Raw genomic sequence first — 13,421 nt, forward strand, 5'->3', positions numbered from 1 at the left:
TCCAACATACATTTATTTTATCCTGACAAAAAGTTGATGACAGATTTATTGTGTTCCTTCACAGTATGAGCTGGATGCTAATTTTACTCTCACAGACCATAATTATAAGAAGTGGGATATCCAGTAATTTCCTACGGCTCTTTGGGGAAATGATAAAGGAGCACAGGCTCATGGGACTTCGTAAATCTTATTGCTCGAAGCTGCATGATCCGCTCCCTACCTTGCTCTTGATAGGTTTTGTGGAGGGTGGGCAACCACCTATTAATATGAAGCCATCAAAGTCCCCACCATGACGGCTCTAGTCAGCTCCTCGGGACGGTGGTGCAGCGCCACCATCATGCCTGAACCTTCATACAGAGAACAAACTGTGATTGATTAACAAATCATGATTGATTAAAGGGCAAGGCACACTGTGCAGGAAATTATGTATGGCAAGGTAAGGACTGCAGATGCACACAGGCAAATTGATAAAGCCACACAATTTTCAATCCAGTGGAAATGTCTGACAACCCTTCTACTCTGCATTCTGGCACCACTTTCAACCTAGTCAGGAGTCACAGATCCTAGAGAAGCAACCCAGATCAAAACTCTTTGGAAAATGTTTTGGGGCATTTGACTTACATTTCATTACATGTCTGGGGACCCAGGGATATAGCAGGTAGACAAGACAGAGGCAACAAAATCATATTTTTAAAAAAGGAGCAAGAATCTCAAAGCATCATCAAAGCTTTCCAGAAGTGAGTGCTCTTGCTCAAAATTTTGCAAGATTTCAGATGGTACACCAAAATCACATGAGGTATGGAGATTTTATGAGATTTCAGGCATTTTAATAATGGGAAAAAATTGCCTACTTTTACGATTCCTTATAGAGAAGGGAAGGTGTGCTGTGTTTCTGTGGTGCCATACTGTGGATCCTTGGATTCTTTCCTGGTTCTCCAAAGCTTTCAGTAATGATGTTTTTAGGTCAACCTAAAAGAAAATGTTGGGAATCACTGCTGTTGACAAAAGAGAAAGCTGGGGGCAGCTGAAGTAGTGCTGGTTCTTGTGGGGATTTCCCCTTGGGGCACTGGATCTCCCCAGTAAATCAACCAGTAGAGGGAGGGACCTTTAACTGGGGTTCCAGAGCTGTGAGCTTATTGGTCTCTGGCCTGAAGAGTCACCAAATAGGAAGCGGGGTGGGGGATTTTTTACTGTTTTGGTCCATGCCTTTCTTTAAGATAATAAGGTTCTTCACCATCAACTACCATGGCTGAAAGAGTCTAGACATAGTCTGAAGTCCTGTCCTGTTGGTGGTGGTGTTAATGTTTTTAATGATGTTGTTAACATTAAAAAAAAGCAAGCAAAGAACAACAGCAAAAAGCCTGGCTGCTCTTCCTGTAATCATAGTGGCCAAGGAATTGAAGCAATGTGTAGTTAGAATTTCCAAATCTAAAAATAATGATGGTGATGATGATGATAAAATGTGGCAAGTACGCCAGACAGTTGAAGAAGAAAAAAGGGCATTGGAAGAATATCTGAAGGACAGTGAAGAAGATGCACTGAAGCTACTACACCGTGAAGGCTTACTGAATACTGAAGAGACCAAAGTGGCTACAAGAAAGACCAAACGAAGAATAGAAAAGAGACATGGCAAGGCAAAGTGTTACATAGCCAGTACACCAAAAAAACTAGCAGACAAAACAGATAACAAGACCTGGCAATGTCTAAGGACAGGAAAGTCGAAGAAAGAGACAGAGGGGCTAATTCTGGCTGCACAAGAACAAGCCTTAAGAACAAATGCACATAAAGCCAGAAATGAGGAGACAGCAACAGACAGCAAATGCCGCCTCTGCAAAGAAGCCGAAGAAACACTGGACCCCCTAGTCAGCTGCTGCAAGAAGATCGCACAGACTGACTACAAACAACGGCATGACAAAGGAGCAACAATGATGCATTGGATTATCTGCAAGAAATATGCTTGCTTGCAAGCAAGAACCAGTGGGACCACAAAACAGACCAAGTAATAGAAAATCAAGAAGCTAAAGCGCTCTGGGACTTTAGAATTCACACAGACAGGCCCCTGCCGCACAACACCCCAAACTCAACAATTGTTGATAGGAAAGACAAAAAAGTCTGGATAGCAGACACTGCAATACCTGGAGACACAGAACAGAAGAGAAAGAGCTCGAGAAAATCACAAAATACAAAGACCTGCAAATAGAAATAGAATGACTGTGGCAGAAGAAAGCAAAGTTAGTACCAATAGTAATAGGTGCCTTGGGTGCAATCCCAAAACATCTGGAGCACCACTTGAAGACCATCAGCATTGACAAAATCACCATCAGTCCATTGCAAAACGCAGCTTTACTTGGAACAGCTTCCATCCTGCAACAATACCTTTAACACCATCAAACAACATCTGCCTATCCCAGGTCTTTGGGAAGGACTTGATAGGTGGATAAAATGCCAAATCCAGTCTAAACATCTGGCTAACTATGGGACCAGCAATAATAATAAAAACCTAAGAGTTCTTGCAAAGAAGTCTGTCCCCAAGGGGAAGATCCAGGTCTTAACTCACTGTTACCATCATATGAAGCTTTAGGCAAAGCTTTATTGAAAGAAGTAGAGAGGAAACTAGTGGTGGTGGCTAGTAATGTACCAGGAAAGATTGGCTAAATCAGCCTCCCCCACAAGGACCTCTCAGTCAAGCAGAAACCAGAGTTCATGACAACTCCATAATTACAATTCTGATCCTTCTGTATTTTCTCTTTAGTTAGGTGGAACAATTTTCATTTTCTTCACTGTTTCTTAATTCTGGCCTGCACATAACAACACTATTAGATGCAAGACGCAGTGTGAACTGAGGACACACGGAATGGGCTTGTGCCCAGACTAACAGAACTGGCGTCACGTTCAACTTCCAAATGGTTTCCTAACTAAGTAAACTCTGCTTCTTCTTTCACCCCAAGAAATTCCACAGACTTCCAGGTTTCCTGCCGAATTTATTTAGAACAAAACTGCAACACTAATGTGGCAGAAAAGTCACAACGCCTAAGGAATTTCAAGAGTAATCCAATGACTTGGGTAAGGGTCAGGTAAGATTAGCAACAGTCGTGAGTTAGCTCCACCTCTATCAAGGCAGAATTTGGCAGTGATCTGAGAGGTTCCAGCAGAGCATGGATCAAGGCAAACCTGAAACTGTACTTATACAGGAAAAAATAAGTAGCGATAGTGAAAAAACAGAAAAAGAACTGGAGACAGTCAGAGTTCACAGAGAAAATCTGTAGCTGAGGATCTTAGTGGAATAATTTTTCATGAGAGCTATGCCACAGCTGTTGCTGAATAAAGAATATAGTAACATCACAACCAGACTTTATATATTGTCACTGCAACTGGATGTCGTATCTGCTTTGAAATGATACTAGAGTCTAGCACTTTAACAAGGAGAGCACAATTCAGTCAGAACAATTTCACTTGCCAGACATCACTGCTCAATTAATTAACTCTTACCCATTACTTTCAGTCCAATAGGTCTAGCATCTCAAAAAAAAAATATTCACCAAGGAAGCAGGAGTGATTTAAGGAGAAGTGAATGCTAGAACAATGGAAAAGTGGCATAATTAGAAAGCACAGCATTCAATTAATAAAATGTATGACCTCCACAAATAGTGATAGACATTGGCTTAGAAGGTGAATTAAGGATTTTTTTTTTTAAAGGAAGTTTGCTTGATTAATGACTATTTACTCAGCAATTAATTAGAGGCAATACATATAATAGATGCCAATATTAGAGGGAGGGAGGGAGGGAGGGAGCGAGAGAGAGAGAGAGAATAAACATGCTAATATAATTTAGAAGACTTCATAACTTATTTTGAGGCTTCCAGAAGCAACTACTGTAGGTGGCCACTTAGTTGAACTGTCAACTGATCTGGCCTAGTAAGAGGAGTTACTTTGTTCTTCTGAAGAGTCTTACCCTTTTTCTTTTTGCCATATAATTTGTCTTAATGGGTAGATTTTTGATTGCTTATACTTTGAGGTCCCATTCACATTAGTCATACCGTGTACTTCTTTATAAATAGACCGAACAGACCAATGGATCCAAACAGTGGACTTCCTTCCTTCCAACCTTCTTCCAGTGCTTAAGATGTCAGCTTGCCCTCTGCTCTGAGTAATTGGTGGAACCGTATCTGCTGTTTGATACAGCCAGAGGACCAGGATTATTATCAACCTATATACTAATAACAAACTCAGTTCTCCAAGTGTGGATACTGTGACAATCCTTCTAAAGTGACACATGACAAAACAGATCAATAATCAATAGCCACAGAAAATGGTTGTCTTTTGGAGATGACGAAAATGGACAACTGGATTCTTGCAATTTTTGGAAAAGGAGTCATGACTTACATCTATGGCCTGGCATTTTAGGTTTAATGTAGCTAATTGTGATTTTTTTTTTTTAGTTATATCTTAACTATTTATGCTTAACTTGTTATTGTTAGCCACTTACCTTCTGGACAGAAAGGTGGGAATGTCAGATAGATAGATGATAGATAAGATGTGGGATGAAATATTTTTGAAGGCAGCATAGGAGCTTAAAGAGGAGGCTTCTACTCTGCAAATTGTTTTTCTTGGTATCAGTTTGGATGTTTTCATGGACAGACCAATGCTGAGATAAATAGTAACTGCTAGGCAGGTCTCCTCCACCTTGTACCACCCTTGGTCCCTCTGAAAAATATACAGCATCTTTCCTCCACCTCCTGGACTGACCATGTGACCACAAGATAGATTTTGAGTGAAAAGATCAGTAAGAACATTTGCCAGACCGCAGATCCCTCTCCAAAGATGGGAAGTTAAAATGAACACGCTTCTAAAATGAACACGCTTCTCCTAGTCTATTGATTTCTAATGTCAACTCAGGAAGCAAATAGCAAGATAGCAATCAATGTTTAATTTCTGTGCTTGCCTCTGCCCCCTTCCCCATTCCCAGCCACAGAAAATCTCTTCTCTTTTGACTATAGTCTTATGGGCTTCCTCCTTTGTTTGGTCCTCCTTCTGCATATTTCTGTTTCCATGAGTACTGAATTAAGGAGGCTTAAGTTAGTAACCTCTGCTCTGAAATGGAGCAGAGACAATTAGAGAACTCTCATGGGTGATACTAAAGAAATCACTTTTCATCCTGAAAAAGCAATGGATTGAACTGTGAATATGACTGCAAGGGACTGAAACAATACCAACAACACCAACAACAACACAATTGTGCACATTTGGTTGGAGTTCACCAACATCTGTAATTCCTCCAACAATATTTTGGATTTGCTTCAGAAAAAAAATCTCACACTGGATATCACCAGAAAAAAAATTGGGCAGAAGAAGTTCATATGTTTAAGAGTCATCCTCTGTTGGAAAAAATCTTTGTTCATTACAGTGTTGTTGGAAAATAAATATCTTATGATAACAGTATTTGTCAGATTGACAATCTTCCACAGTTAATAACTGTTGTAAACTCTGGGATGGATAAGTGATGCTCCCCACTCCCACATGGGTCCCTTTAAAAGGGAAGTCAAATATGTGAAAGCATTAAAGCATTCTTGGATATGAGTGTCAGGTTCGGTCAGCATGAGGTTTCAGGGAAGCACGGGGCTGCAGGGAAGCTCGCAACCAGACCACGCGGAATCCACCGGCGGTAGCTAGCGGGGAAAAGAGGAACCGAAAGCGCCGCTAATTAACGAGCCACCTGCGGCCAGCTAAACAGGAAAACCGCAGCGGAAGCTTTTAATTACGAACTGATAACGGCGCGAGCAAGCAAGGAACGGGGCCGCAGGGCAGCGAAACAAGATCGCAACGCAGCACAGAACCCGCGGTCTGCATGTAGCAGGGAGGGGCCAACCCAGCAGGAGGGGGACTGGCAATCAAGGACAATGGACTCTGACCGACCCTGCCATCATGAACGATCAGGGGGGACATTGGGGGCCTAATAGCCCACAGCCGCAACGCGATCACGAGGCGGGAAAAAGCGCGGGAAGGGGGAATATAACAAGTGATGCAATTGTACCAAGCCAGTCCTGGCTTTGCTTGTGACTACTACGTTACGCATGAGTAAACCTTCTTTGTGAACCACACGTGTCACGAGAGTTTCTCTGTCGAACGGGGCAAATCTCACATAAAGCCAGGACTCACCGTCAGCGCTACCCGGTACCACCGAGGAGCGTTTTCTTTCTCAATACAGGCATGACCAGCGACGAGGAATCCGTGGGTCAGCTGGAGCGCGAGGGATCCAGGCTCGCGGAAGGGCGGTCGGAGCCGCCCGGGAGCGACGGGGCAGCGGCCAGGGCCGGGCGCACTCCATCCGAGCGGTGGTCGATGGGCGTGAATCAAGGACCAGACGATTCGGGCGTTACGATGACCCGGGGTTCGGGGTTCCGGAACCGTGAGTGGAGCGAGAAATTCGCCCGACTAGAGGAGAGAGTCGAGCGACGCCTAGACGCCGTGGAGGCGATGCTCCAGACCCTACTACAGAGAGTGGGGCCACCGGCGGTGAACGAGGAGGCGAGCGACAGGGGGGCGGTCCGACACCCCGCCGGCACCACCCACGGCGCCCCGGTCGGAGGACCAACGGGCGGCAGACGCCCTGAGACTTCGAGGTATCACTGGGAAGTTCTCAGGGACCCCGAACAGCTGCCGCACTTTCTGACGCACGTCAGGGGGTTCATGCAGAGGGGTGGTCACCTATTCGCTAGAGACGAGGACAGGGTATCCTACGTGGCCGAGCTGCTAGATGGCCAAGCCGCCAGCTGGGTGATCGGGCTGTACGATGCCAACGCGGCGGAACTACGGAGTTTCCGGACTTCATGCAGGCGCTCCGGGACAGATTCGAGGACACATTGAGCGCCAAGCGGGCGGAGGACGACATCCTACAATTCAGGCAGCGGGGCAAATCGGTATCGGAATATGCCCTGGAGTTCCGGAGGTTGGCCGAGAAGCTCGCGGACTGGCCGGAGTCCCTGAAGGTGAAGTATTTTAAGAGGGGACTCAACCCAGAGATCCTGGAACGGGCACTGGGGCGGGACGACCCGGCCACAGTGAAGGATTGGATCTGGCTGGCCGGAACGGCGGAATCGGCGTGGCGGCAGATCCAACAGAGCACAAGACGACGGGACCAGACGAGGGACCGGCCGAGGGAGAGGACCCCCGAGGAGAGACGGAGCGGTCGACGGCAGTCCACCGGGAGGCGAGAGGCGACCAGAGCCCCGAATCTGTGCTTCCGATGCGGAGGCAGAGGCCACCGAGCGGCGCAGTGCCCGACGGAGCAGGAAGGCGCCCCACCACGGCCCGAAGTCAAAACCCCGCGTGCGAACGGGAAGAGGACCGGTGACCGACCGCGGAAGGGGGCAGTGGCGGCGGTGACCGAGAAAGGACGCAGGGGGTGGTCGACCCCGGAGACAGCATCCTCCGGAGAGGACTCGGAGCCGGCGGGAAACGAGGCGCGCTCGCACTGAACGGCGTCCCAGTGCGAGCAGGGGAGTCGAGGCGCGCGGACCCAATAGGAGACGAGGACTGCCCACCGTTCCGGGTGAGGATACACGTCCGGGGGGTGAGATCCGGAGGGGAGGCGCAGCTACGGGCGCTACTGGACTCGGGCTGCACCCACTGCTTGATGCACCCAGCGGTGGTCTCGGGGCTCGGGCTACAGCTGAGGCGCCTCCGGGAGCCCATTTCATTCAGCCAGTTAGATGGCACGCTGGCAGGGGGGCCAGCTCAGTATTACACCGAGCCGGTCCAGATGACGATCGGGAGTCACCGGGAAGAACTGAGGTTCGTGGTGGTCCCGGTGGCCGACTACGCGGTGGTACTCGGCTTGGCGTGGCTGCGGCGGCGGAACCCACGAGTCGACTGGACGGCGGAGGCAGTGCGGTTCGGGGTCGACAGACCGGCGAGGGGCGAGAGCAGAGGGGACCGAGCCGTGGAGACGGAGGCAGCCGCAACCACCGGCGGACAAGCGGAGGGTCCGGGACACCGGGAGACGGGGCGAGAGCAGATGGGGCCCGAGACCCGGGCGGCAACAGCAACAGCAGCAGCAGCAGCGCCGGGACCCCGGAGACCCGCCACGATCCCGAGGCGAGGGAGGCAGCGGCGACTGGCGAGGCAACCGCAAAGCGAGGGGCCGGACCCGGGGAACCCCCGACGGGCGGCGGAATCCCGAGGCAGTATCGAGACCTGGCGGCAGCGTTCGGGGAGAAGGAGTCTGACCAGCTCCCACCACACCGGCCCAGTGATTGCGCCATCGAGCTAGAGCCAGGAGCGACCCTGCCTAAGCCAAAAATGTACTCCCTGTCGAGGAGGGAGATGGGAGCCCTGCACGAGTTCATAGACAAGAACCTAGCACGGGGATTCATCCAACCCGCGAAGTCACCATTAGCGGCCCCGGTGTTATTCCGGGAGAAGAAGGACGGCTCGCTCCGTATGTGCGTAGACTACCGGGGGCTGAACGCAATCAGCACGGAGTACAAATACCCCCTCCCCTGATGAAGGACTTGATGTCGCATCTGTCGAAGGGGAGGGTGTTCACAAAACTGGACTTGCGCGAAGCCTACTTCAGAGTTAGGATCCGCGCAAAAGATGAGTGGAAGACGGCGTTCAACACCCCGCTCGGAAGCTACCAGTTTTCCGTGATGCCGTTCGGATTAAAAGGGGCCCCGGGGGTATTTATGCAGCTAATTAATGAGGTGCTGCACGACCTACTCTACCGGGGCGTCCTGGTCTACCTGGACGACATCCTCATCTACACCGAGACCCTGGCGGAGCACGTGAGCCTGGTGCGCACGGTGCTCCAGAGACTGCTGAAGGCACAGCTGTACGCAAAGCTCTCGAAATGCGAGTTCCATCGAGAGCAACTAGACTACCTCGGCTACCGAATATCCAGCCGGGGAATTGAGATGGACCCGGCGAAAGTAAGGGATGTCCTGGGCTGGGAAGCGCCGCGAACCCGGAGGCAACTCCAAAGCTTCCTAGGGTTTGCGAACTTCTATCGTCAGTTCATCCCGAACTTCGCCCAAATCGCCCTTCCCCTAACCGACCTGCTAAAAACCAAGGGCACTGGGAAACCCCCCAAGCCCAGCATGGCACTCGCGTGGACTGCAGAATGCCAGGGGGCGTTTGAGGAACTAAAACAGCGGTTCACCGCGGAGCCGATTCTGCGCCATCCCGACCCAGACCGGCGGTTTATAATCCAAGTGGATGCATCAGACGTGGCAACGGGAGCAGTCCTGCTCCAACCCAGCCCGGAGGGGGCCATCCACCCGTGCGCCTACGCCTCCCGCAAATTCACCGAGACGGAGAGGAGGTGGATGGTGTGGGAAAAAGAGGCGTACGCGGTCAAGTGGGCGCTGGCCACGTGGAGGCATCTACTGGAGGGGGCAACTGAACCGTTCGAGGTGTGGACGGACCATAAGAACCTCGAGGCCCTGAAGACCCCGTGTAAGCTATCCCCCAAACAGGCACGGTGGTCCCAATACTTCGGGAGGTTCAGGTTCACACTGAAACACATCCCCGGGAAGCGCAACTTCTTAGCGGATGGACTGTCTCGCATGCCCCAACACGCCAGCCTACGGGAGGAGATCGTGGACTCCGTCATCCCCGCCAGCAGGCTGGCTGCAAAGGCGGTGACCCGAAGCCAGACCAAGGGGGAGCGACGGGACGCGGCGTCTGAAGTAAGGCAAGGGTTCGCGGAGGCAGCGGAGCGGGACGGTTGGCTCAAGCAGAACCGAGAGGCGCTAACCGGCCAAGAGGGGTTGTGGTGGCACGAAGGAAAGCTGTACGTGCCCGAGGGTTGCCGACGGGAGGTCATGGAGAGAGCCCACGACAGCCGGAGCGCGGGGCATTACGGCTTCGTAAAGACACTCCACTTAATCCGGCGGCAGTTTTGGTGGCCCACGCTCCGGAAGGACATGGAGGCGTACTCGGGGGGTTGCCCGGTGTGCGCAACAGCGAAAGGAGCCAAAGGCAAACCTAGAGGCCTACTCCAGCCGGTAGCGGAACCCGACGGCCCTTGGCAAGAGGTCGCCATGGACTTCATAGTGGAGCTCCCGGAGAGTAAGGGGAAGACCGCCATTTGGGTGGTCACGGACTTATTCTCCAAACAAGCGCACTTTGTAGCGTGCCGGCGAGTCCCCACGGCCGAGGGGCTGGCGAAACTGTTCGTGCAACATGTCTACCGACTCCACGGCGCACCTCGACGTATCGTCAGCGATCGGGGCGGCAACTTCATCGCGCGGTTCTGGCGGGAGTTCCTGAAGCGGGTGGGGACGAAACAAGCCCTATCCTCCGCGGTGCACCCGCAGACGGACGGAGCCACGGAACGCCTGAACGGGTGGCTCGAACAGTACCTGCGCTGCTACGTGGGGCACCAACAGGACGATTGGGCGGAGCTACTACCATTCGCGGAGGTGGCATACAACAACGCCGTCCACAAGAGCACCGGGTTCTCTCCGTTCAAAGTAGCCACCGGGAGAGAATTCGTCCCCATGCCGGAGCTGCCTCAGCCGGAATCCCAGATCAACTCCCTGGACGCCTGGTTCGCCCAAATCGACGAGACCCGGCGAGCGGCGCACGCGGCATTGCAAAGAGCCAAAGCCGACTACAAGAAGCACGCGGACCGCAAGAGGCTCCCCGAGGAAAAGTGGAAAGTGGGGGACCAGGTGTATCTGTCAACCAAAAACCTAAAGACGCACCAGGCATCGAAAAACTCAGCCCGAGGTTTGTGGGGCCGTTCCCCATTTCGGAGGTCATCAATCCGGTGACCGTCAGGCTGACGCTCCCGAAAAGCCTCGGGAAGATCCACCCGGTGTTCCATTGCAGCCTGCTAAAGTTGCACCAGCCGGGGAACGCCTGGCACAAGGCGGAGGGAGTACCACCACCCATCATGGTCGGGGGGGAGCAGCATTTCGAAATCAACCGGATACTGGACGCCCGGAGGCACAAGGGGCAGACCCAGCTCCTAGTGCAATGGAAACATTTCCCCAAGTCCCACAGCGAATGGGTGAGTAAAACCCACATAAGGGCGCCGGACCTAGTGCGGGACTTTTACAGTAAATACCCCGGGAAGCCGAAATAGGACCGAGGGATGGAGTTGTCGTCAGGGGGGCGGCATGTCAGGTTCGGTCAGCACGAGGTTTCAGGGAAGCACGGGGCTGCAGGGAAGCTCGCAACCAGACCACGCGGAATCCACCGGCGGTAGCTAGCGGGGAAAAGAGGAACCGAAAGCGCCGCTAATTAACGAGCCACCTGCGGCCAGCTAAACAGGAAAACCGCAGCGGAAGCTTTTAATTACGAACTGATAACGGCGCGAGCAAGCAAGGAACGGGGCCGCAGGGCAGCGAAACAAGATCGCAACGCAGCACAGAACCCGCGGTCTGCACGTAGCAGGGAGGGGCCAACCCAGCCGGAGGGGGACTGGCAATCAAGGACAATGGACTCTGACCGACCCTGCCATCATGAACGATCAGGGGGGACATTGGGGGGCCTAATAGCCCACAGCCGCAACGCGATCACGAGGCAGGAAAAAGCGCGGGAAGGGGGGAATATAACAAGTGATGCAATTGTACCAAGCCAGTCCTGGCTTTGCTTGTGACTACTACGTTACGCATGAGTAAACCTTCTTTGTGAACCACACGTGTCACGAGAGTTTCTCTGTCGAACGGGGCAAATCTCACAATGAGCACTGCAGAAATCAGAAATAATTTCTACTTTCTAATGGTTTGCCTTAGAGGAATGGCTTTTGTATAACTTTTCCAGAAGGCTACAATTGGGATTTAAAAAAAGAATAATGCTAATAAAGTGGGAACCTTTCAGTTTAACTTAAAACATAATCTTTGGATGAGGGGGAGTGCACGGAAATCACTGGCAGCGAAAGAAAGGAAAAACTCGTTCTGTATGTGGCTGAATTTGGTGTATTTTAAGTGGAGCTGGCAGCTCACAATCTAAATCCTAGCTCAGTGGGAGGGTACAAATTAAACCTGCAGGGTTTAAGATGCAAATTTTCACTCTGTGCTTCACCAAATCGCTGCAGCTTTTGACTAAGAAATGGAACTGACAGAATGCTGCCAATTCCCTTTTCCTTCTATGTCTGTCTTTTTTTATTTACCCAAGAAATAGATGATTCCATTTACAGCATCTGAAGTGCTTGGCTAAGGAGCTGTCTAGAGAGATTGCTTGGAGAACCCTGAAGGATGGCACCTTGCGTGCCTCTCCGCAGGCCTTCAAAAGAACGGAGGCACAGAATAACCGGAGATTAACTGTGTGGCATCCGAAGGTTTGTTGCTGTTTGCTTGGACCTGTCTAAGTGGTTGAGACAGCCATTTTTTGAAACTACAGGAAGGAAGAATTAAAGAGATATTCGTACAATGCTCTCAGGAATAGTCCATCTAGCAAAACAAGAAGGAGGGTTGTGAATTTTTCCTCAACCCCAAATCATCTTGATCTTCTTCCCTCTCACATTATTTTTCCAGCCCAGTCATAGCTTCTGCAGGGCAAGCCAGAGTCTGTCTTTGGGTCCCATCCTATGTTATGCTATTAAAAAGGATGTAGATTTCTAATTTCTAAAACATTTTTATTTTGTTTCTGAACAAGCCACACACTACATGCTACACATTGCAGTACAAGTGGACTGCAAATAAGGTTGTGTGAATATGAAATTGCATTCTAAGGCAATTCGACTGAATTTCTGTATTGAACTGAGTTTTAAAATTGAAGCCACAATTTGACTGGGTGAGTTGGACCCTTCCTGACTGAACTGTTTCAGTCTGAACAGCTTTCACGTATGCAGAAGTTCATGTTGAACTGAACAGAGTCAGCCTAGTTTGGATGGTTCAGTTTGAATCAACTTGGACATCTGAACTGAATTGTTGAGATTTACACCAGCCTCCAGTAAATCAACTGATACATTTTTTTTAAAGTGAAAAATAAAATTCTTGAAGAAGGCAGCAGCAAACTATTTCTGTACTTTTGCTAAGAGAATAATGTGGATATATTCTTGAAGACATCAGGAGTTGAGAAAGATCAGAGAAGGACTTTACCTTTCTGTAAATAATGTAAGCAAAATTAAGGAGAAGTACTTTTGAAACATCTTGCCAATTAAACAAATTTAAAAAATGTAGGGAAAACATGTCTGTTAGAGCAAAAGTGGGGGGGAAATGTGGTCTTTCAGATACTGTTGAGTTATTTCACCCCAAATCTCCAAATTGTGTGATAGTTCAGCACTTTTCAAAGATCCATTTCCCCATTCTATGTTTATTAATGTAAATAATGTGAAAAAGTAAGGTACTCTATTGAGTAGATAGTTTGCCCAAAATACTGTATGAAATATAGTCTTAGAAGAAATGTATACAAAAATGCATATATTTTTATACAGCTGAAAGCAACAACAGCAACAACAATAGCAAACTGAT

This window comes from Python bivittatus, unplaced genomic scaffold (genome assembly GCF_059951505.1).
Source record: "Python bivittatus isolate LINGU-HERP-01145 unplaced genomic scaffold, Pbiv_v1 ctg000050_np1212, whole genome shotgun sequence".
NCBI lineage: Eukaryota > Metazoa > Chordata > Lepidosauria > Squamata > Pythonidae > Python > Python bivittatus.